The 26,062-nt window shown below is 38.1% G+C and overlaps 1 pseudogene; it reads left to right on the forward strand.

Annotated features, from left to right (window-relative positions):
* The first annotated feature begins 7,594 nt into the window (after nt 1–7,594).
* On the forward strand, nt 7,595–22,643 carry LOC101649431 (annotated as a pseudogene).
* The last annotated feature ends 3,419 nt before the right edge of the window (nt 22,644–26,062 follow it).

A 26,062-nucleotide genomic window follows, 5' to 3' on the forward strand; every position in this document is an offset into this window, starting at 1 on the left:
AACAGGACACTAATCCATACAGGGGGAGGGTGTAGAATGTGTCTCCACAGGGAAAGAGGGACCAGACTTCAACCTGGAGCTCTAAGACAGGAGCGCAACATGCTGACATGAAGGAGGGAACAGATGGAGGGGCCTGAGGGGCCGGCCCCATTACCAACTGTGTGCATGGCACCACTCTCCCCCAGGGGGAATTCACTTCAGAGGACAGCACTGAAGCTGCAGCTCGGGAAGAGGGGAAGGGGGACTGGTCTGGTCGGAGCACATGTGAGCCAATGAGGGGGGAAGGGGAAGGAAAGGAAAGAGTGGAGCACATCCTGGCTTGCCGAGCCCTGGGGACAATGTACCTGTTTGGAACAGCGATGCACGGAGATGACCACGGGGCCAGCCCCACCACAGAACACAGCGTTCCTCGTTGATCCATCGCACCACTGGGGACAGCACTGGAGACAAACGGCCGGCCGGAATTGTGCCCGCCATGAGCTCACCACACTGAACGCCAGCCCCTGGGGGCATGCATCAGAGCAGAGGAGGGAGCAGAGCAGTGAGCTCCTCGGGGATAGAGGCAATGCCGGGGCATGGCACCCAATCAGACTTGACTGGAAAGCACACGTGAAAGAAAACAAACAGACCCTGAACTATTCATACGGTTATATATGTATGCATATGTGTGCATTGTTGTTGTTGTAGACATTGTTTTACTTTCTGTTGTTGCCTCATTGCACTCAGTCTGGTGATGGTACATAGCATGAAAGGGATAGGTGGAATAAACAAGCCAGAAGAGAGAACAACGGGATGACAGAACAGGGGAGAGTGGGGGTGGGGGGTGGGGGTGGGGGAGGAAGGAAGAGGATGTTAACAAAAACTCTCTCTTATACATGAGTTTCTGTTGATTTGTTTCTCTAAAGCACCCAGACTAATACAGCAGGTTTCCAAGTTTCTTCCCCAACACCACATATCATACAATTCAATAGTTCAATCATATCAAGGAGAGTTGTAGCATCTTTACCACAATCAATTTTAGCACGTTTTCTTTTTTGTATTCATTATTAGTGTTAGCATTATTATTTTTTACTTGTGGGAAAATATACAGAAAACATTCTCCAATTCAACATCTTCTACATGCATGTTTCAGTGCCATTGATTATACTTGGTTATGCAACCATTATTGATATCCTTTTCTATATTATCCCATCATGATTAACATAAACTCAGTGCCTTCTAAGCAAAACTCTTCATGCTACACTTATTGTAGCCATTGATCAATTTGGTTTCTTCTGTTCTGTTTTATTTCTTGTAGCTTCTTGATATACCATTCACATTTCATACACTCCACATGTTAAGACACTTAAAAAAGTGCATTATCACATCAGTTCTAGTTCTCCCTCCCACATTCATTGTTTGTCCCGCCAGTCTCCTCACTCTACCCACCCCTGTCCCTGATAAACCCTTGCAAGGGTTCTTGTCTCTATTCTTATTTTTTGTGTCTTTCATAAACTGAGAAGCTAACACACACACACGGAATAAAATAAAATGACAGAATGAGAAAGTAATAATAATAATAAAATAAACATAAAAATAAGATGCAAAAAAGAAAAGACCACGACCAGAAAAGAGAGAGAGAAGACTTTTCTGCCATGGAACTAGTGAGATGTATTTAAGCCTAGAGCAAATTTAGGTTGGGTTCCCACCGATTTTTGATATTGTCATCATTGAATCCCACAGGCTGGTGTGCTTCTTCGATGTAGACTTAATTGCTGCCTCATTAGATGGCTGCTTCTTTGGTCATAATCCTTTAACTCTAGACATGATTCCAGTTGATAGCCCACCACCATCTTCTTCCTTTATCACACTGTGATAGGTAGGTTTATTTGCCCACCTGGCCAATGAACATATGTGGGATTAATTGAAGGGCAGAGAGATAAATGGCTTGGTGAGCCTCGCCTTTCTTGTTTCTTGGTCTTTGATGATCAGACCAGTGTGTGGTTGCCTTAGCTTATTCTCTACCTCAACTTGCAAGCTACACTACCTGGGAGACACCTAACCCGTGGACTGTGTCACTGTAGTTTGAGTTTCCTTCAAGACCTGCTGCACCACACTATTGGAAAATACATCGCTTAAGCTAAGGACTGTCAGACCCTCTCATCTGGCTGACTGCTGGTGACATGCCTGGCTGTTTGCTGCCTGTGGCCAGATAGCCTGAATTGCTCTTCATAGGACTACCCAGTGGCCCTCAAGACTTGAAGGACTGCCAGTGTATTAGCTGTCTCATGGAAGTAGGTTGCACTGAGCCATTTGTACTGCTCTATAGATTGTTTATTTCTTATGTTATATATATTATGAAACATAAGAATATATATCTATAATAAAATGATATATAATATCATCAGTGTCCTGGTTTTGTTTCTCTAGAGAACCCTGTGTAACATAACACTTTGTTGTAGCACCCTTATCTTCAGTGATCGCTTCTTGAAGGCGAGTATCAAACAGGGCTATCTTATAAGAACTAACTGTTCTTAGATTGGGCCTAGAATTAAGTGTGAGTCCAGAATCCATCTTCTTGTCCATGGGTTATAAACAACTCTGTTTTACTTTGGTGGTCTTATTGTAACCAAAACCAAAACAAAAGGCAACAAGAACAACAGTCAAAGAAAACTAAAACAATCAGATATTCAAACAAAGACAGACCTAAAAGAAAAAGAAAAACATTGTCAATCATCCACCTGTGGTATAAAGTGATTACATTGATAGCATATATAAGTAATCCAGTATCATAGAGTTTAAGATTCTTTTGATATGTGGAATTTATGTGAGTACAGTCCAACTTTGAACTGTAATCCATGAGATGGTGCTCTGTACAGATTGATTTCTTAATTGATTAAGGTAAGCTCTGTTTACATTGAGCATGGGGGTTGGTGCTTGGAGAAAACTTACTCTATCATTTCTTACAAGGGCAGATCCTTGCCTATCAGATTAATATCTGTCATATTAATGGAAGGGGAGCATTGAGGTACTAAATATATTGTAGATCTGGGTCCCCTTTCATTGGTTTCCCAGTAAGCCAGGGGTCCCATCTAAAGTTCAATGACCACCTTTTCAACAGTCTTGGGGTGGCCATCTTTTGATTCCACTCCCTTCAGGGAGTTTCAGTCCTCAGTCCAAGGGCTACAGGTAGTTTTTAGGTAAGGCCCAGTACAGTAATTCAGGTTTCCATGTCGAATCCTTCTGGTGCTGCCTTTGATGTACTTCTTCAATGTTGACTTAGTTGCTGCCCCACTTAATGCCCGTTCCCTGTAAGGCCAACCTCTAAGGTCATCCTTGCACCTAGTCCATGTTGTAGTTCCCTAAAGTTTGGGTAGAAACATATTCAGGCTGTCTACCCAGGAACATAAAACCGGGTTTATTCTCCCCTTTGTTTCTCTACAGTTACTGTTTAGCATCCATTTCCAATGTGAAGATGCTCCTCCCCCTTTACTCATGGTACCCAGGAATGAAATAAAAATGGTCTCTCTGCAATGTAGATACTATCCATGTTAGTGTGGATACATTAGAGAAACAAATCCACAAAAAAGCATATGTATAGAAGAGAGAGTTTTACATAAAGGGTAAGTGTACATTAAGAAAGCATCCCAACCCAGTGCTGTCCAAATCCATAAGTCCAACATTAGCCCATATGTCCAACACCAATGTGCAAAGTCCTCCTCAATCTCACAAAACACCTGCAATGATGCTGACTGCAGGAGGAAAGCCAAATCAGTGTCCATGTAAGCATCTCAGTGCTGGCAGGGGTCTCCACGTGGCTTGCTCCAGTGCCCAGGGCTACATCATGGTAGGTCCATGTGGCTTCTGCTTAGGGATGTATCACAGGAAGTGAGCCTTGCTAGCCAAAGCAGGGAACTGGCTAAGGCAGCTGCATCCTGGTCCGACCATCAGATAGCAAGAGACCTGAAAACTAGAAGGGCGAGACCCACCGTGCTAGTTATCTCTCTGTCCTTCAATTAACCCCAAACGTGTTCATCGGTCAGGTTGGCACAATAAACCCTAACTGTCTTACGACCCTCTCCTGGTTTTAACTTGGTTTTCCAGTATAGTTCTCCTCTCATTTCTGTGGAGGACCTGTAGATTTTCCATAGTCTTGTATCACTGTGGATAGCAACAAGTGGATGGTCACCTGCTTTCCCCCTCCGTCTTGTGTAAACTTCATAAGAACCACTTCAACAAAGGAGACCTCACCTCCAATCTCTTTTGACATCCATATGTGTCCTTTTATTTTTAAATGACCTTTTGTTTTGTTTCCATATGTGATGGTTTTGTTGTTATACTACAACCACCCCTATGGTCTTTAGTCACTCCTGTTCAAAGTGTCAATATATTTGTGAGATTGTTTCTAAATTTAGGTGGAGTATACTCAAGGTCACATTTTAGCTCTTGTGAACTTTGTTGTTGTTGTTGTTCTTCAAAATCTCCTTGAATTTACATATGAATAATTGATGGCCTGTTGTATAGTGATCCCTGGATTTGTTCTACCTCTGACATTGAGCATCTCTTTTGTTTCCTTCCACATATATGGTCAATTTGATTTTTGTGTAGTCTATCCAGAAGGTAGATGTGTGTGTTTGAAAAATATATTTCTAATGATTGAGCCATGTATTGTAAAAATGCTACCATAGGATTTCCTGTGTTATTTCTAACATCAAAGCCACCTTTTCCAACTACTGTTCCTTCCTCTTCTTCTTCCTTGTTTTAATCATCAGGTAGTATTTACTCCTCGTGCATATTTCCATAGTAGTTACAACACAGACACATAGTAAACAAAATTGAACCATGCTTTAAGTAAAGGGCACATCTTTCCTAATTTTGTTTTTATTTTTAATAGTTTTATTGGCACATAATTTGTTCCTTCTTTCAAATTTTAAATTCCAATCACCAGTACTTATCAATCTATACTGATTTCATGTTTGATACATTTTCATCAATTTTGATGACAATATTTATTTTGTTCATCTTTAACCTAAAGAAATTAAAATCTCACTACTGAACCACTTAAAAACATTCCTTTAAAGAGAAAAGACTGAAGCTTTGAAAATTTTCATTTTACAATATCATCCAGCAATCATTCCACTAGGTATCTTTCCTACAATAATAATTATATGTATGATAGAAATATGTATATATGCACACTCATGTCATGATGGTGTTGTTCACAATAACTAAAATATGAAAACAAATCAAATGCCATTAGTAGAAGAGTGCATAAAAACTATTTTGCATACACACAATGGAACACTACACAATGTGAAAGAGTAACAATGAAATAGCTAAATAACGCATAATAAGTGTAAACCTGGGGATAATATTGTTTGAAACAATTTTTGTAAAAATTCAAGAAAAGGTGTTCACATATACACAAAAAGAAAGGTTCTTTGATAAAATTTTGAAAAAAGATAGATTTTTTCAACATCAATCACTTGTTCCTAGAAAACACCTATTTCAACAACAAAAACAGTGATTATATACATGGAGTTCTCCATATTGAATACACATAAATCCAGTTGATTAATTTTATCGAAAGAGGCTCTGAGAAACTAAACACTGAAGCCGTACATCTGGATTACACTTAAAGAAAACAAAACTCCTCACAATTAGGTCAATGAACAATGTCATGATAAATGGAGAAAATATTGAAGTTGTCAGAGATTTTGTTTGTCTTGTATTCACATTCAATGCCCAGCAGTTAGAAAATCAACTGACATATGTTTTATTGGGCATATCTGTTACACAAGGTCTCTTACAGGTGTTAAAAAGGAAATACATCACTTCAAGAACTAACAGGTGCCTGACCGAAGATGTGTCATTTTAAATGGCCGCATATGCACGTGAAAACTGTAAATGAAATAGGGAAGACCAAAGAAGATGAATCAGTGCAGTTTTCCATTTCTTTTAACTTCTTCATTATGATCCTCTGGGTTGTTCTGTGTCCATCAAGAAAATCAGTCGTGATTTTACCCCTGTGGAATATCAAAATCGGTTGCCATAACCTTCTGAGCTAAACTCTCTGCCTTAAATGTAACTGGTCCAGAACTTCTCAGAAGCCATTGTTTGGATTTGGGTTAGACTTTATTTTTATTTTGTTGAAACAACCATCAAAGACAAAAACAAGTGTTACTGAGAGAACTGTCTGCAGCTATCTACTTACCACAAAGACATGTGCCAGCATGTTTTGTTTGAAGTAAACCTGGGAATGTAGGAACTCACACAGATAAAAATAGGTTTATCATTTATCCATTTAGTATGCTACTATTAAAATCAACCATCAAAACACAATATAATACCATGAGAAATTTATAACAGTGCCATCTTAATTAATAAAAACAATACAAAAAATTAATACATTATTTCAATTATCTAAATTATATAAGATCGCATATATATATATATATTCAATCTCCGAAATTACTGACAATTACTGCTTTCTTTATAACACTTTATATGTTCCTAAAAGAAAACTATTATTTTATAATAGCACAGAGTGAATATGATTTTAATATTTGTTGTACTAAATTTTGAAGGAGTTTTGCCATTAAGGATCATTTTCCCCCAAATAAAATTTTCTATGTCTTACATGGAAATGAATATAAATCTTAATTCATAAAATATACATTTGGATACATTAGTAATCTAGGCTACTTTAATCAAATCCTGGCTTAACCTCTTACCCAAGAACTCAGTAGCCTTTAATATGGTATTTAACTTTTATGACCCCCATGTGTTTTTTAAGTGTAAAATAAAAATGTCATTGTTAGGTGTCACCTAGTAGATTTTGATCCCTAGTAACCGCATGTGGCAGCACATTTTAATAACATTTTACAGTATAATCTTTTTATTAGAATTGAAACAGAAGAAACAAAGAGTAATGACTTGGTATGCAATTCTTACAGCATGAAAAATCAGTGTTAGTTACCAACAATGTGCAGAATATAAAGACATGCTTTTTATAAGGCATATAGTACCTATATATCATCAATAAACTAACTGTATATGAAAAATATTTACTAAAGATGTTCATTAACAGGAGGAGATAAAGGCATTTCCTTGCCAAAGGTAGGATAATGTTCTCTAGGAAAATTCTCTCAGCTGGACATGTGCACAGCATGTAAGATGTTACTTAAGCAGCTGGTACATGATGAGTTGAAATGGATGATTTGCTTAAAAGAATGCAAAAATATATATATATAGCTCAGCTCCAAGTGAAACATATAATTTTTTAGCTACCAGGAAATACATGTAAGTAGAGTAATCAGGAATAGCACCTCTATCAAATAGAAATGTCAAAATTATTGTGATTATATATATATATATATATATATATATGGCATGCACTATAATGTATACTTCGGGTATATATTGTTGGGGGACTTATTCTTGGCAGAAACTGAACTATCAGATATGTAACTACATGAGGTAAAAGAGCACACAAGAGGGACATGGAGTAAAGTAAAAGTAGTTTCCTCAGAAAAATCTCACAGATAAGGAAACACTTCATACAATTGTTAGAAAACATAAGGAAACAAACTATGATGATGCTTGAGAGGTGAACATGGCAGTGATAAATATTGATGGAAGGAAGACTGTACCAGGCCTACTCAGTAAGAGCAGGAGATTGATGGCCAGATGGGCATGGGCAATAGTAGAAGATAAGTTGGGAAAGTACTATAATGGAGAAAATAGCTGGTATCCATATAATGTGATAAATAAATAAACTGGAGGCATTAAGGATTTATCTGACTTTTATCTTGAATGAGATAAGAAGCTAGATAAGAACTGAGAACACAAGAATACTGTGTTCGTATATGATTTATATCCCTGTATATATCAGTTATGAGTACAAGCTGCCTAGGAGGTTGTTGTGGGTAGGATCCACAAAGTCCATTATGACTCAGGGGGCCTGGATGTACAATGAATGAAACACTGTCCAGGCAGGGCCATTTCACAATTGCTATGTTTCATTCCAGGGTTGCAGCATTGGTCCGTCCATCTCATCCAAGTCACTCCTCTTTGACATTTCTACTCTATTTTACCAAGCATGATGGCCTTTACCAGGAACTGGTCCTTCCGGATAACACTCCAAAGTATATGAGATGAAGGTTCTCCATCCCTACTCCAAAGAAAAACTCTGCTGAAACTCTTCCAAACAGATTGGTTTGTTTTCTGGCAGTTCTGGCAATATTATTTGAAATTTCAAGTCTTCATCATAGTTTAAATGAATCAATTATTATCTGTTCTTCCTATTTACTGTTTAGTTCCACATGTTAAGTGCCGTAGCCTGGGTCAGGTGTATCTCAGTCCTCCAAAAGATAGCTTTTCTCTTCAGTAATTTAAAGAGGTCTTTTGCTGCATAATGGCTTGGTGCAATCATTGACTTCTCAACATTAGCATTGATTGTGGATCCAAGTAAATGATATCCTTGACTACTTTAATCTTTCCTCCTTTATCATTATGTTTTCTAATGGTACAGCTGTGAGGATTTTTGTTTTCTTTACATTGAGGTGTAATCCAAACTGAAGGTTGTATTTTTTATCTTCCTGGGTATGTTAAACTCTCTTTGTGGGTAACAAATTTCCAACAACCTTACAGGAAGAGATACATGCTGACTGTTGGAAAGTGAAAACAACCTAGGAGCATTGTGCAACATAATTGGAAAACAAATACAAGGGATAAGAATAGAGCACTACATGCATATGATATTTGTAGTGATAGAGGTGGCTTAAAACATGACTCCTTAGTATATTGGGAAAGTAGGTCTAATATAATTATTTGATACATAGGATGCATCTTTGTGAGAAAGATATAGATTAATGCTCACCTTTCTGACATGATTGCTAAAGAAAAAATAGGTGTATAAGCTAATGTGGTGAAGAAAGCTGATGGTGCCCGGCTTTTACAAGATATAGCATCTGGGGTCTTAAAGGCTTGAAGTTAAGCAAGGGGCCATTTAGCAGGGGGGCAACAAAGCCCACATGGAAAAAGCACACCAACCCGTATGATCACGAGGTGTTGATGGGAACAGATACCAGCCATCAGAAGGCCCCATAGAGGAAAACATTCCAACGTGAAGATGTGAATGAGGGGGGTCAGAATGGAGACCCAAAGCTCATCTGTTGATAATTGAACATCCCATCACAGACGGGTCACAAGTAAGGGATGAGCCAGCCAGGGTACAATATAGCACTGACAAAGCACACAACATTCCTTTAACTCTTTAATGCTTCTTCCCCTCCACTATCATGACCCCAGTTCTACCTTACAAATATGGCTAGATCAGAGCATGTACACTGGTACAGATAAGAGCGCTCAACACACAGAATATAGCACAGATAAACCCCTCAGGACCAATGATGAAAGTAGAGCTACCATGAGGGGAGGGGGAGGATGAGGGGTGAAGGAGGAGAAAGGGGGAACCGATTGCAATGATCTACCTACACCCCCCTACCCAGGGGGACAAACACAGAAATGTCAGTGAAAGGAGACAGAAGACTGTGTACAATATGAAAGTAAAAATAATTGATAAATTATCAAGGGTTCAAGAAGGTGGGAGGGTGGGGGGAGGAGAAAAAAGAGGAGCTCTTTTCAAGGGCTCAAGTGGAAAGAAAATGTTTTGAACATGATAATGGCAACATGTGTACAAATGTGCTTGATACAATAGATGGATGGATTGTGATAAGAGCTGTAAGATCCCCCAATAAAATGATTCATTAAAATTAAAAGAAGAAGAAGAAAAGAAACTGAAAGGATTTTGTTCTGTGAACCTGCAAATATTGAACCGGCATTAACCTATATAAGAAAGGTAACAGTAATTTTCATTAGAGTAGAGTAAAATGATAAGCTCAGTTGTGGATAGACTAGGTTTTAGAATTTTTTTAGATCTGTAAGATTTGTAGAGATAATTGGATATATGAATCTGGTTTAGAGAGGGACACCTTGTGAGGAAAAACAGAACACATGAACATATTACTGGTGTCCAGCACTGTGGAATTAAATGACCTATTTATTGGAGTGAGTATTAATAAAGAATTAGAAGAGATTCAAGGACTGAGAGCTAGAAAAATGGCCCAATTCATAGACAGGAAAAGATGAAGATATATAGAATTTTGATAAGGTTTACCAGTCACAAGAGAAAAAATAAAGAAAATATATGAGGAAAGGGTACGTGGTCATTTTAGCTAAAGCTGCCGAAACAGACCAAGACTTGACAGCTGAAATTTGTAAAGTCCGTCACTGGTGGATTTTTTGAGCAGTCTTTTACCCAAGATTCACTGCCACTGAGTCAATTCAGACTCATAGTGACCCTACAGAATAGAGTAAAAGTTCCCTTGTAGGTTTCTGAGACTGTAAATCTGTACTGGAATCGGAAGTCTTATATTCCGTTCTTGGTGCAGCTGGTTGTTTCGAACTACTAACCTTGCTGTTAACAGCCCAGCACATAATCCAGTACATCACCAAGGTCCCATGAATCATTTTAGTAGAATAAAATCTTATCCCTCAAAATCATGATTGAGGCCAGTTCAAAAGAAAACTGAGAGGATCAATGTTGACAGCTTACCATTAGCAAAATCATGGGGTCTTTTGTACTAAAGGTGAGTAACAAAGTGGATCGATAGCTTAGAAGTGAAATGACAGCTCAGTAAGATCATTTATAATTGATGATATAATCTTAGAGATACAAAGGGAAATATTAAGTTGCAGCAAATGAAAAACGAGTGTATTAAATGATTAGCCTTTTAAGTGAGGAGTTGGGTGTGCAAAAGGATCCCTGGTGGTGCTGAGGATTTAGCACTGGGTTGTTAACCACTATGTTGATTTACAGTTCAAACACATCAGTTGCCCCATGAGGCTGCCTACTCTGGTAAAGACTGTCAGTGTCAGAAACCCTTATACTGTGGTTATGAATTGGAATTAATTTGTTAATAATGGGCTTGGCTTTTTGCTGGGTGTGGTTCGGGGTGCAAACAGTGATTAAACCCTTGGCCATTGGACCTAGACTTCCTGATTGGGCTTCTGAGCTCTAGTCTTTAACAGTTGTGTAAACACTAAAGAATGATTAACCTTGCTCTGTGCAATGGAGATAATTAAAACTATTTCTAGATTTATTGAGGGTAAAATTAGATTATGGATGCAAAGTGCTTATCACAGTACTTTATGTAAAATAAACTTCCAGTATTAAGTCTTTATCATTAGTTTCATCATTACTGGCACAGTGATATTCTGCCCCCCTTTTCTTCATAGAGAGAATGAAATTTTCCTCCATACTTCCAAGGATGAAGTCATGAGATGACCCTGTCAGGATGGCCTCCTCCCTCCCACCCCCAATTTGATCCTCCACCAGTGGAGGAGACAGCTTTAAGTTATTGCCAATTCCTCATCTTTCTTCTTTCACACCTTTTCCAGACAACAGTTGGACTAAATCCCTCCGATGATTTTATCCCTTAAATAGAATCATATGCCTGAGTTCTGAGTGATGGTATGGGTAGAAAATATACATGTAAGTTTTAGACCTATCCTAAAACATTCCACTAAATTCTCTGTGCCTTCTCTTTCTTCTTATGCTTGATTAACTTCCAAAGCTTGTTCATTAACTTCCAAAGCTTGTTGATTGACTTCCAAAGCCCTGGAAGATGGCTGAGCCAGGAGCTACGAAAAGCCTAAAACTCTGATTATCTGCATGGATCAGAGTTGTCTACATACCATCAATGGATTGAAAACTAGCTGAGAAATGTTTTCCACAGTGAGAATCCACTGTGATTTGGGGGAGCTTTGTTGTATCAATTAGTTTACCCAGACTGTGCATTCTTCAGGGATAGCCCTGTGACTTCTCTGTATGATTGGGTTAAGAAATAGTAGTTCTCATGGATTCAGGGTAGCTAAAATAAAGAACTGGATCTGCTTTCCATCTTTGGATTTATTTTTTTCTCAAGTACTTATGACACTTGCCCAATGTGCACTCATAAATGAGAGGCCAACGCTCTGGTCTTTTTCTCCCACTTCTTCAGTTTAAAGGAACTGGATAATTAGGATCTTCTCTGTCTCCGGTAAGGAGCTATGGTACAGCAACAGTGAAGTACTCAGGTCAGCTGCTCTCCACAAATGGTGGTGGTTTGAACCCATGAGTAGCTCTGCTCAGGGGGAAAAAAACTTGGCAACCTGCTCCCATATGGCTGATAGACAGAAGATCCTATAGGCGTAGTTCTGCTCTGTCCTATAGAGTGTCTATAAGTTGAAATCAACTCAGCACAACATGATAACAACAGGCTCATAGTGTTATTTGGTGAATGAAGAGGAAGCTTTAATTTGTCTTCAAACCATCTTTTTTTTTTTTTTAATAATTTTATTGGGGCCTCGTACAATTCTTATCACAATCCATACATACATCCACTGTGTCAAGCACATTTGTACATTTGTTGCCCTCATTATTCTCAAAACCTTTGCCTTCTACTTTAACCCTTAATATCAGCTGCTCATTTCCCTCCTCCCTCCTCCCTCCCCCCTCCCTCCCTCATGAACCCTTCATAATTCATAAATTATTATTGTTTTGTCATATGTTACACTGCCCAACGTCTCCCCTGGCCCTCTTCTCTGCTGTCTATCCCCCAGGGAGGAGGCTATATGTAGATTCTTGTAATCAGTTCCCCCTTTCTATCCCACATTCCCTCCACCCTCCAGGCATCGCTCATGGTCACACAGGCTGGTGTGCTTCTTCCAAGTGGGCTTTGTTGCTTCTGAGCTAGTTGGTCGCTTGTTTATCTTCAAGCCTTTAAGACCCCAGAAGATATATCTTTTGATAGCCATCAGCTTTCTTCACCACATTTGCTTATGCACATGTTTGTCTTCAGTGATCATATCAGGAAGGTGGGCACCCACTGATATGATTTTTAGTTCTTTGATGTCTTATAACTGGCCCCTTCTACACCTCATGATCAGATAGGCTGGTGTGCTTCTTCCATGTGGGCTTTGATGCTTCTCAGCCAGATGGCCGCTTGTTGACAACAATCTTCAGTCACACAGGTCATAACAGGCACACCCATACCGCCCAGAGCACGCCACATTCACGACCACTTGCCACAGTGAAGGCTACCACAAGAGTAGCCTAAGCTACCGTATTAAGATTCTCAATAATACGTGGTGTCAGGAGTGGAACGTTCCTCTGGGAATTACATATAACCAGTAGATAGAAAGCATTCTCAAACTCCATAGTCCACATACTAATTGTGTGGAAAAGAAATATCATTAACAACGTTTCTTCAGGTAAGGTAAGGCTTGACTATACATTAAAATAATGAGTACTGTGCTCTCGTACCAAATACCTTTAATGAATAATTATTACACTGGCTACAAGTATTTTGCTTTCTTTATATCACAGGCTCAATCAAATTATCTCATTTTCATCATGTCACATATTTGAACAGCCTTCATGTGTCAGACACTGTGTGGTTAGGGAAAATCCAAAGACAAGGGGGATATATGATAATGTTTTTAACTTTAAAGTGTCTCTAAACTCAGTGACATCAAATATATAAAATAGACAGTACTTCTGTTCATATATCTTAGATAAACTATATCTCGCTAGCAAATTCAAAGTCAGAAGAGCATCAAAATTACATAAGGGCAGATCCTTGGGTGGACCACATGATTGCTATGTAAGATACTTTCAACATATTTGTCATCCCACATCCATAATCAATTGCTTATGGAACAATCCAGGTACAGTTAAACTTAAGCATTAACTCAGTTTCATTTACAGTTTTCATTGTGTTAAATGTATGTATATACATTTAACACCACATGTAAACATACTTATGGATTTTAGGTATATCAGGATTTCATTGCAGATATATATATAAATTGTAAGACTACTTCTAATTTTAGTCCTCAGCAAAATTTGAACGCTTAATATCCTTGAATTTCTTATAACCTCCATCACCGCCATATATTAACTTGTTTCTTATTATATTAACTCTTGCCTATTAATTCACTGTGATAAAACCGTGAATAGTATTTTCCTAGAAGAAACAAAATAACATTACTGGTATTTATGTGTTAGTTTATATGCAACAAAATATGTGTATTCACATTAAAATTAACTGAGTAATTTTCAAAGGGAATTAAAATATTTGTAATCCCAATAAATTACTTTCTGATAAACTTATTTGTTGTATAGGAGAGGAGATGATTGTTGGTAGTTATGGTGTTAATTATGTTTCCCTCCCCCCACTTCTGTTTATCAACCAAATCTAAAGGAACAAACACAATCTCATCTTACTGACTCCCATTAGAGGGTTGTTGGAAGAACCACAGCTGTCTTGGTCTGAAACATGTTCTTTCTTCTTTCCTTGCTCTGGAGCAGGAGTAGGCAAACTTTTGAGACTCAAGGGCCCATCCTAGCTCACAGCAATTAAAAAAAATTAAAAACCACAAATATATTTTTATAAACAAATTAAACCACCATTATTTAAATAATAACCTTTATTTTTTTCAGTTTTACTTCAAGTCACATGTACAAAGTGAAGGAGCTGAATATGACTTTTGAGACCCCGTTCTTGGACCCTGGTTTTAGTGCATAGTTTCCTAAACCCATTTGGCCTACTGCTCCCTTTTCAGAAAAAAATTCATCATTGCCCCCTTGGAAATTAAAATTTTTTTTACTATAGGCTACAATCCAGGATAAAGTGCGGCATCTGCTTTTGCAGCTTCACTGGATAGATCACTCCAGTTCACGCCAGGGGTAGTTTCACCCACGTAGGAAAACACTGTTCTAGAGTGTATTAGTCCGGGTTGACTAGAGAAACAAATCCAGGGACACTCATATGTGTGTAAGAGATAACTTTATTTAAAAGAGCGATTGTACATTAAGGAAACATCCCAACCCAGTCCAGATCAAGTCCATAAGTCCAATATTACCCCATGTGTCTGACACTAGTCCATAAATTGCTCTTTAGACTGATGCAGCCTTGCAATGATGCAGAATTCAGGAAGATCGCAGGCCAGTGGGTGACAAATTTTGTGGATCCAGTGGTGGTGGAAGCGTCTGAGCACTGACGTGCGTCTCCAAGTGACTCCTCCAGTTCCAGGGCTCTGGCTGCATCAGTATAGTTCCATGTGACTTGTAAGCAGGAAGATAAAGCAGAGATTCTTATCTGTATCAGGCCTCCAGTGAGCTATTTATATCCGTGGCGCCTCTGATTTAGGTCATCAAGCTGCGACCTGATTGACAGGCTAGACTCCACCCCTTTGTAAGTTGACATCAGATTATGTAATTTATCACATAGAGGATAATATGAGTAAATAAGCAAATAATATAATGGAGTCCACTCATGGCCATTTAATGGAAACATAATAAAGTAAGCAAAAATATTTCTTACACAGTCTAATAACACAAATAAAGGAAATCTTCATATAGCTTCAGATTTCTGAACTAAGTACAGTGAACTGATTATGTTACGTGGCTGTGTTCTCATATAATCAATCACACAAGGAGATGCCATATAAAAAGCACAGAATTAAGGTAATGATAGCTTTTAATGGGAGAGAGATGAGGTTTTCTACTCACATAAACCCAGAAGGGCAGTTCTCCTCTGTCCTATAGGGTCACTATGGGTCGGAATGAATTCTATGGTAGAGAGCTAGTATTCTAATTTTCTTAAATGACATTTATTTAATGATATTCTAATTTTATTACATAGGTAACAATCTCGATAATATAAAAACATTGTAAAACAATTAAACATTATATTCATAAATTTTAGAAAACAAATATCTGAAAAATATATAGGCCATTTGCTTAGAGTTTCAAGCTAGTGTTATTACTAAATGTCTTGAGCGAATTATTATATTCTTGGCTCTTTGCTAAGTTCTTTGCATCACAAACCAACGAGGCAGGAATTATGTTTGGGTCTCCTATCTTATTGAACATAAGACTGATGACTGCCTAATTTAGTTTCCCCCACACCCATTCCTATTGAGTTGATGTTGACTCACAGCTACCCAATTGGATGCAATAGAACTGCCCCTTAGCATCTGCAAGTCTATAAATCTTTACTGGAGCAGACAGCTTAATTTTTATCCTGCTGAGCAGCTGGAGAACCATGCCATTTGTAATAAAAAGCCTAACCTACCATGCCACAGGGTGCCTTACTGGAGTTAGGTGCCCATCAAAAGTCAAATGTAACACCTGAGGAAGAAGCTTAAGCAATCTTTTTCATTCACTGTTAAGTCACTGTATGACTTAAATGTTAGAGAGAGATTAACTCATAGACATTGATTTTTTTAACACTGGGAAACCATCAATGCATTGTTTTTCTGGAGTTTCTATGTGGTGCAAAGAGTCACGTTTTGACCACTAACCAAAAAGTTGGCAGTCTGAATGCACCAAAAGGTGTCTTCACTGTCTTCGTCCCAGTGATGTGCTTCTGATAGGTCAAGGCTTGAGTGAAGTTGGCATGACTTAACAACTTCCTCCTTATTAAACTTAATCTATCAGTATTTTTAAAATTTTAATTAAATCATTTTATTGGGGTCTTGTACAACTCTTATCATACATCTATTGTGTCAAGCACTTTTGTACATTTGCATTTTTAATGTTGTAAATTCTCTGTACATCATCTGATTACACTGAACATTGAATGTATACGGTTAAGTCAGTAAATTCCACCATGGAAACAGAAAGCCACAAAGTAGGAAACCTCAGCAAAGTGAAACTGTGTTGTTAGGTGTCCTCCAGTTGGTTTTGACTCATAGCAATCCTATGTCCAACAGGATAAAACACTGCCTGCCTGCTGCCGAGCCATCTTAACCACTGTGAGGCCATCATGACAGCCGCTGTGTCAATCCATCTAGTTGAGGGTCTTCCTCTTTGTCGCTGGTCTTGATGACCTTTTCCGAGGACTAGTCTCTCCTGACAACATGTTCAAAGTACACAATGTGGAATTTTACCATCTAAAGGTATCATGGATGTCCTTCTTCAAGATGTGTTTGTTCCTTTGGCAGTCCATGAAAATAGACAAGCCCTTCCCTGATGCTTAAGTAAGGTCATAGTAATTAAATTCTCTTGCCTATCCAGACAGTAAGTGCACTGTATTTGGGTTATCCATGTTACAGAATGAAAAAGAAACATCTTGCTAAGCATAACTTTTATCCAAATATTTACATCGATTTTAAGTGGTTATCCTCTTAATAATGAAAGATTGCACACAGAAACATTTCAAAAAGTTTGTGAAAAAAATTCATTATTTTTCCATTCAACACAGCCAGAAAATTTTGAAGCCTCCTCATAGACATTACTGTGAAGTCAATTTTGACTCATAATGACTCCATATAGTACAGATTTGGTCTACTCTGTAGAGTTTTCTTGGCTATAATCTTTATGAAATCAGATCATCATTTTCTCCAGTGTGTCTTCAATTGACAATCAATGTATTCAATTTACCAACAAGCAGCATGTTTGCATTTATAGTCCTTTGCAAAGTAAAATACAGAGAACAAACAAAAGTTTGTCTGAATTATTACCTAAGTATTAAAATCTCATCATATAGTTTTCATACTGAAACTCTTTCACTAGGTTTTCATTGCTGTATTGATAAAGTGCAAGCTCATTCATAAATGGGTTACAAGGAGTGCCAAGTTCTTTCTACAAGCAACCTAGTACTCCAGCTTCCTTTGAACTTCTCCTTAGCTCTTGTTTTCACTCTCTTTCTTTTCCCCCTCTCTTCCTCCAATTTTCTTTTTTTTTTAGTGTACTTTCATGTTGACTGTCCTCTAGTTACCTATATTCCTGATGTTTTCAATTTTATCTCCTGTTGTTGCTTTCTTCTGGAGACACCTGGCACCTTTTGCAGAGAGAGAGAGAGAGAGAGAGAGAGAGAGAGAGAGACAGCTCGGATGCTTCAAGGTCTCTGCATTGTGAGATCAAGGATATCTTATTGTATTCTATGAATAACATGTATTAACTTGTGCAGCAGATTTACTAAGTGCAATGTGTTGTTTGATCTCTTGATTGCTGCTTCCATGACCATTGATTATAGATCTAAGCAAGATGAAACCCGTGACAGCTTCAATCTTTTCCATTTTTCATTATATGACTTATTGTGCCAGTTAATTCATATCCCTACAATGATATGATATTGTTCTCCTTTAAAGGGTTCAGTCATTCAAAATTTAAATTCAAGACTCATCATCACATTTAATGGCAGAGTCAAAAGAGGATGTGTAATAAAGGATATTGTTGCTGGCATCAGATGGATCTTCGCTAAAAGTAAAGAATACTAGAAATATATTTGTCTTTTATTGACTATGCAAAGGCATTCGGCTATAGGAGTCATTACGAACCTTGGATAGCATTATCAAAAATTGAATTTTCTCCTATCAAAAGTTGTATAAAGACCCAAAGATAATCATTCAAACAGAACAAAGGGAAGGGGATAGTGCATAGTTTCAAATCAGAAATAACATGATCAGAGTTGAATCTTTGCTCCTTATGTATTCAATCTGTAAGATGTAAAATTAATTGGAGAAGCTAGACTTTATAAAGAATACCACATTAGATTAAAGAGCAATACTCTTTAACAATCTTCACTACATGTATGACACAACCTTGCTTGTTGAAAGCTAAGAAGACATGAAGTACTTACTGATGAAAATCAAAGTGTATAGCCTTTAGTATGAATTACAACTCAATGTAAATGGGGGAAAAAACACCCTCACAACTGATCCTACAGACAGCATTATAATAAATGGACAAAGTATTGAAGTTGTCAAGAATTTCATTTTACTTAGGTCTACAATCAACACTCATTGAAGCAGCAATCAAGAAACCAAATGACATATTGCACTGAGCAGATTTGCTGCAAAAAGACTCCTTTAAAGTGTGAAAGAACAAAGATTTCACTTTGAGAATTAAGTGTACCAAGTCGGGCTATTTTCAGTCACTTCATATGCATATGAAACCGGGTTCATGAATGCACTTGAGCTATGGTGCAGAAGAAGAATGTTTAAAATGCCATGAAAAGCCAGAAAAATAACAAACCCAAATCTCTTTGTGAGGAAGTGCAGGCAAAAGACTCCTTAGGAATGAGGATGTTGAGATTTCATCTCACGCACTACAGGCATGGCATAGAGGATTGGTGAAAAAGAGGAAGCCCCTCAAGGAGATGGATAGACCCCGTGGCTGCAACAATGAACTCATCCAGAGTAAAATTGTGATTATAGTACATGACCAGGGAGTGTGTTGTTCTATTGAACACAAGGCCTCTATGATTTGGAACACGCTTAATGGCACCTAACGCCAATAATCTCATTGAAGGGCAACACATCAGTCCTACTAGCCCTAGTTCTAGAAGATTTTAAAAAATAATTTTAAGGTCACGGAGGCAGTTTATATTGGAGGCATAGACTTAACAGGAGCTGAAGGGGAAACATGTAAAGTGTAGGCTGATGAATTTTAGTATCTTGTTGTTAGGTTCCATCGAGGTGGTTCTGACTCATAGCGACTTTACGTACAACAGAATGAAACAACACCTGGTCCTGCACCATCCACACAATGGTTGTGTTTGAAGCCAATGCTGCAGCCATTCTGTCAATTCATCTTGTCATGTAGTCATGGATTAAAGTCCACTTTATAATCAACTAACGATTTTTCATTCTGATTCTTTGAGAGGGTTCTCTGCAAGGACAAAACCAGGCAATTGTATACATATAACTGCAAATCTAGAGATATATTTCAAGGAAATGGCTCACACAGTTGTAGAGCTTGGTATATCCAAAATCAATGGGCCAGATGGCAGGAGGGGGGTTTCTCACATGGTTGTAAGGACTCCTGGCCCCCAAATGGGATGCCTGCTGGTTCACTTTCCAAGAACAGAGTCAGAGCATGATTAATCAGATGCAGAGTAATCACAAGGAAATTACATTCAAGCAACACCCCATGCAATCTGACTTTGTCAACTGAGTGGCTTTCAACGGATTGACTGCTTGTATCAGATAATGTAGTAACAATATTGTATTATTTTATTGATGAAAAACCAATCTAATATCTGTCAAACTGCAGAGAATCATAGATTAGTCAAATTGACATATGACATTAATCCTTACATATATGCTTTGTAAATATTGATTACTGGCATGAACTACATATACACAACTTAGTTTTATAGACATATAAGCATTAAATCCTTGTTAGAAGACCTATATAAGCAGCATCCATTATGTGTTATATATAGACTTTATAGTCAATATTCCAGTAATTCTGACAGCACTATGTCATTCAAAGGCATTCAGATTATTATTTCGAATATATTATGATAATTTGTTATCTATCCAACAGCACATTTAGTACTAGGAAGAAAAGCCAGTAGTTGGGTGTTTGGGTAGCTGTGATTAAGGTAATTTGAGAAACATTGTTTATAAAGCATTTTTTTTAAACATTGACATGTTTCTCAGCTTTTTGATGTATTTCACACAAGAAATACCCAGAAGACCAGGATAAATGGATTTTTGGTAAATGTTTGTTTAATAATTTAATTTTTATTAATTTTGCATTGTTTTACCAGAACATCATGTAAGTTTATTTCAGATATAACATCAATGTTAAAATTGACAGGCTTAATTCTTGATTAAGTCAAGTAAACTTTGCCATTTGTGTATTTTAAAGTTATTTCCTACAAAAAAATGTGGGCGATTTTCTATCAGTACGCACCATGGTTTCCCAATAGTTCTGTTTTTCAGAAAACTTTCAATTGAGGTGTTAATTGCTTTGGGAATACTTCAGTACTTCTTTCCCCTAATAGAAACAAATGTGAACAAACTATTTATTGCATAGATTTATCTGCAGATTCTTTTAGAACCTAAATGCAACACCATACAGTCTGATTTGTTTTCAGTATGATTACCTCTTTGCCACACACTAAAAACTCTATCCTAAAAAATGTGATGGATAATCTATCAGTTTACAGTTAATAGAATTGTCTTACCTCAAAAAAGATTTTTTATCACATATCCAAATAAGCAACATTGGGTATTATTTCATTATTTACTGACTGATTTATGGGCAAATGAACTAGGGCTGAGCTGCTACCTTCTCCTTCTCCTCCATAAATGGATGTAACTATTTAATTCAAGTTAGAAGCAGTAGAATTCACTTTCTACAAACATAAGCAATTTAGGATTAGCCACTGATTAGAGAGGAAAAGGAAATTCTATGACTGGGAGGCTATATTATCAATTCAAAATTTAATGTTAATTTCTTAAAATAAAATGGTCCTTTAATTTTTAGTGGTCTGATCACAACATAGATTCCTTTCTTTACCCTGTCTCCTGTATTTACACCACCAAATTTGACTAAAATTAGTTATTTCTGGCAAACACCCCCTCCAGGGACAGTAAAACTGTCAACCTCTGCTGGAATTAATTCACAGAACCTTTTAAAACTGCCATCTCTTGGCTCATCTCATCCTGCAAGCAGACATCCTTCTGTGGGAAGTGCATGCCTTCCTTCAGTAGGTGAAGAATCGACACACCCTTTGCTTGTTTCTGAGGATCAAGTACATACCTATGTCAACACTACAGGTGTTCAAGAAGAGCGAAAAAAACGGAACCAGTGTACATGTCCCGCTGGAGGCAAGGATTTCTAATGCTGAAAGCAATACCCCAAAAGAGGAACCAAATAGTATTGAAGACAGGGACCCTCAGGTTCTTCTTGAGCCTGAAGGAGTCAAATTTGTTTTAGGACCAACCTGCTCAGAAGCAGTTAATGGAAAACGAGAAACTGGAGCAACTTGGAAGAGATCAAGTTAGTGCAAGTGGAGCAAGTAACACAGAATGGGACACTGGATACGACAGTGATGAATGAAGAGATGGACCCTCTGTTAACAAACTAGTGTATGAAAACATAAATGGGCGATCTATCCCTAGTGCCTCAGGGATCAGGAGAGGTTGTCTGACATCCACCAGTACCCCAGATACCCAGAACATCAACAACTCAGCTCAGAGGAGAACTGCATTATTAAATTATGAAAACCTGCCACCTTTGCCTCCTGTTTGGGAAGCCCGCAAGCTTAATAGAGATGAAGATGATAATTTAGGACCAAAGACTCAATCTCTGAATGGCTACCATAATAATCTAGATGCAATGCATAACTATGTAAGTACAGAGAATGTAACAGTGCCAGCAAGTGCTCACAGAACAGAACATTCAAGGCATTGGGACTGTGCACCAACAGTCTTTAACTTTGATATCAGATGCCCAAGTCTGGAACACAGGCAGCTCAATTACATACAAGTTGACTTGGAAGGTGGCAGTGATTCGGACAACCCTCAGATGCCAAAAACACCTACCACGTCTTTGCCACAAACGCCTACCAGGCGCACCGAGTTGTATGCTGTGATTGACATTGAGAAAACTGCTGCTATGTCAAATTTGCAGAAAGCACTGCCACGAGATGATGGTACATCTAGGAAAACTAGGCATAATAGTACTGATCTGCCCACGTGAGCCTGGAAAGCATTACATTGCTTGCACCTTTGTGAAGTTTTAAAAAATGAAGATGCAAGTGCTTCATGTTCATTTCTAAACACTAACTTTTTATAGACTGATAAAATTTTGTTTCCTGACTATTCCATGTGCTTCTTTAAAGGGAATTAATGTAGAGCAGGTACTCATTAAGGAACACTAATTTTATTATATACTACTCTCTCTTGTACAGCAGCACTTCCATTTCCAAAGTCCCTATTTAAAACAAGAGTCGGAGTAAGTGACATGCTGGTTGATTTCTCTTGATGTTCTACACTTATGCATATCATTCATGTGTGAGTCATGGCTGGCATTGAAAACATTTTATAAAGCCTCTTGATAATTTGCATTGCTAGCAGATAACTCTAGGATTTGAAAGTAATATGTGTAGATTCACTGTCCATGGTATGTGGCCGCCAGCATGTAACATGAGGAATCCTTTATTTCCTTCACTATTGGCTTTTCAACTTGAGCCAAAACATATGTAAAGGAAATATAAATATCACACTTTCTTATATACCAGTCAGCTCCTTTGCCTTGAGCGTCATTGGAGAGAGTCCAGGGTCCATGGAATAGATTGGTTGTTGGTGTGCGAGAAAGGCGAGAAGGAGAAAGGACTTTATGTTTACTCATCTCATGATGTCATTTGAAGGGCATGCGCAGATCTCTTCATCAAAATCATAATAGGCTCAAGAATCAGTCTCAGGTCACTCTACCTAAATACATTTGAAAATCTGAACCACGATCTCTGAAATTTCCAGTCCTATAAATAAATATCATTGTCTTCTGGAGGATTTGTGCCATTTGGTTTCCGTTTACCTTCAGGGGTTTTTTCCTTTGGTGTTTGGGATATGTTATTTTGTTGCTTGATGTCTTTTTCAACTTAAAATGTCTAAGTTTGTATATAGTTTGAGATTGGATTATATGTTCATTGTTTGGTTTGCATTTTTCCCCCATCAAATTAATGATTTTGAAGGTTCATTTGGAACGTACTGTTATTCTATAACAGGGTTGCCCTTGTTCAGTATTTATTTATTTGCTGTTTACTTTTCTAGTTGATAAAAACATTTTTTCAAATTTTAATTTCACTTGTGTCCATAGGTGATCTTTTTAGCAGCTGAACGGAAAAAGAAAAGGTAGTTTGCCCATGCAGCGTTTACCCTAAGGCACGCGTTCTCTGTGGGCACTCCTCCCAGCACTGTAGCAGTGACTCACTTGGTTCCATGGCTGCACTCGTCCTCTGCCCGCTGTTTGTTCCTCAGCTCTGCTGCGCTTTCACTCTTAGCTGGACCTTTGAGTATCTCTTGATGACTACAGAATATTAATATTGTTGCCAGCAAAGCAGGTTCAAGTGAAAGTCTTGTAGCCATGAGACGGTGTCATACGTAAGGATTTAGGATGAATTGAAGTTCATATGAACTGATGAGAGTCCCTGAAAATCAAGCATGTTCTAGTTTCCCAAACACCATTGCATATCAAAAGGTTAGGTGGAGTACAGGCTTGGTCACCATACAAAATATTTCACTGTCTTCACAAAATCTGCGAAGTCTGAGGTTATGATCGGGATCTACCAGATGTAATTAAGGAGAATTCAGCAAGAAAAAGTGTCAGTCCAAATCACCCCCAGCCTAAACATCAACAATGTGTTAGCAGAACCATCGAGCAGGACCATTATAAAGAAAAGAAATGACAAAGGCGTCCTTAGCATTTTCAGTGCCATTGGTTGGTGTGTGTATTAGTCTAGGTACTTTGGAGAAACAAATCCACAGCAACTCACGTATAAGAGAGAGTTTTATGCAAAGAAAATGTGCATCATGAAAACATCCCAACCCAATGCTGCCCAAGCCCACAAGTCCAACATTAACCCATACCCAACACCAGTCCACAAAGTCCTTCACCTCACAAAACAGAGGCAATAATGCCGACTGCAGGAGAAAAGCTGAGTCAGTGAACGTGTAAGCATCTCAGCACTGGCAGGGGTCTCCACATGGCTGCTCCAGCACCCAGGGCTGCATCGGGATAGATCCATGCGGCTTCTCCTTGGGGATGTCTTGTAGGAAATCCATCTTGCAAGCTGAAGCAGGGAACTGCTAAGGCAGCTGCACCCGATACAACCATCACAAAACAAGAGACCCGAGAACTAGAAAGGCGAGGCTTCACCACCCATTTATCCCTCCGCCTTTCAACCAGCAGCACCACATGTGATTATTGGCCAGGCTGGCACAATTAACTAACTCAGTGTGCATAGCAGATTTTCTTTCTTTCTCATGTGTGACCTTGGTGCTTACTGAAGAGTTTGCTGTTCTTTAAAAAAGAGATCAGTGGCATAGGTGTGCAGTTTCCATTTTTAACATATTGCTCCATTTGTGCTTCTGAGTAGATTGCTAATTGTGCCAAATTTCTGTGTTGATTTTGTAATGTGGAATAAGAGTGCCAATGGAATGAATGCACATGGTTTTCTGAGAACAGGCAGTCAAGACAGCACACTAACCTCCAAGGGAAAGGGCTGATCTATTTCTTCATTTTGGGGGTTACTTTTTTATCTTTCTCTCATCCTTTTCATCTTTTCCTCCAGCTTCCAACTAGGTTTTTATGTTTTTTAAGGTAACTTTGAATATAATCATTACAGTTTGTGCTTTAAATACTATGTGCTTTAACAATGAAAATGGGACCAATTGCTAAGAATTTTATGTTAGGTTCTGTACAAGTATTAGGGAGATGTGTACAACTGGTGATAGTTTCTACTCTTCTGGAAGTCACCTGTGTTCCTATTTAATAAAAAGTAATTTAGGACACTCTCTTGAAGTAGTCTAGTATTGGGAATTAAACTCTTTCCTGGGGGGAAAAGTTTCTAATTACTAAGTGTATTTTAGAATGAGATATTTTGTTGGCAATATTGTTAAACTGTGGCCATTAAGTCTCAGGTTTTCTGAGGCAATCCTAATTTTAGATATTCTATTCTGTTAACAGACGATCTGATCCCACTCTTTGCTTCTGGAAATACAATAATTGTTAGTATATTTCCTCCATCCCCCAATAAAATTGTCTATTACCACTGTGTTGATCACAGTGTGTTTATCCCAGAGCAAGGTTGTAAGCAGATGTGGGTATTACCTGTGTTTTTGCTTCTGTTTTATTCCAGTTTCATCTTCCTTTAAATATGAAAATATGGTGCCTTCCCTCCCTCTAGAAAGACTGGCAAATGCTCCCTCTATTTCCTGCTGCTGCGGAGGGATGAGATAGCACTTTACTCTTGAAGAATCAGCAGAAAGATTTTCACTTCCCAGTATATCCAGAAGAGATCACGTTGGAACTTGGGACGATTTTCCAAGCAATCTTTGTTTTTAATAGATAGTAATGTTGACCCCAGAGTAAGTCACGCTAGTATTTGTTTATTCTCCTCCCCCAGTCCCCTCCAAAACAAAATAATAACCCTGTGGCAAAGCAAATAAAAATGTACCTCAATAATGTTCTATTAAAAATGGGACAGGGCCTTAAGTTTTAATAATTTCC

The sequence above is a fragment of the Echinops telfairi genome, unplaced genomic scaffold (assembly GCF_000313985.2).
Source record: "Echinops telfairi isolate 266 unplaced genomic scaffold, ASM31398v2 ScPeMD7_7469;HRSCAF=8507_0, whole genome shotgun sequence".
NCBI lineage: Eukaryota > Metazoa > Chordata > Mammalia > Afrosoricida > Tenrecidae > Echinops > Echinops telfairi.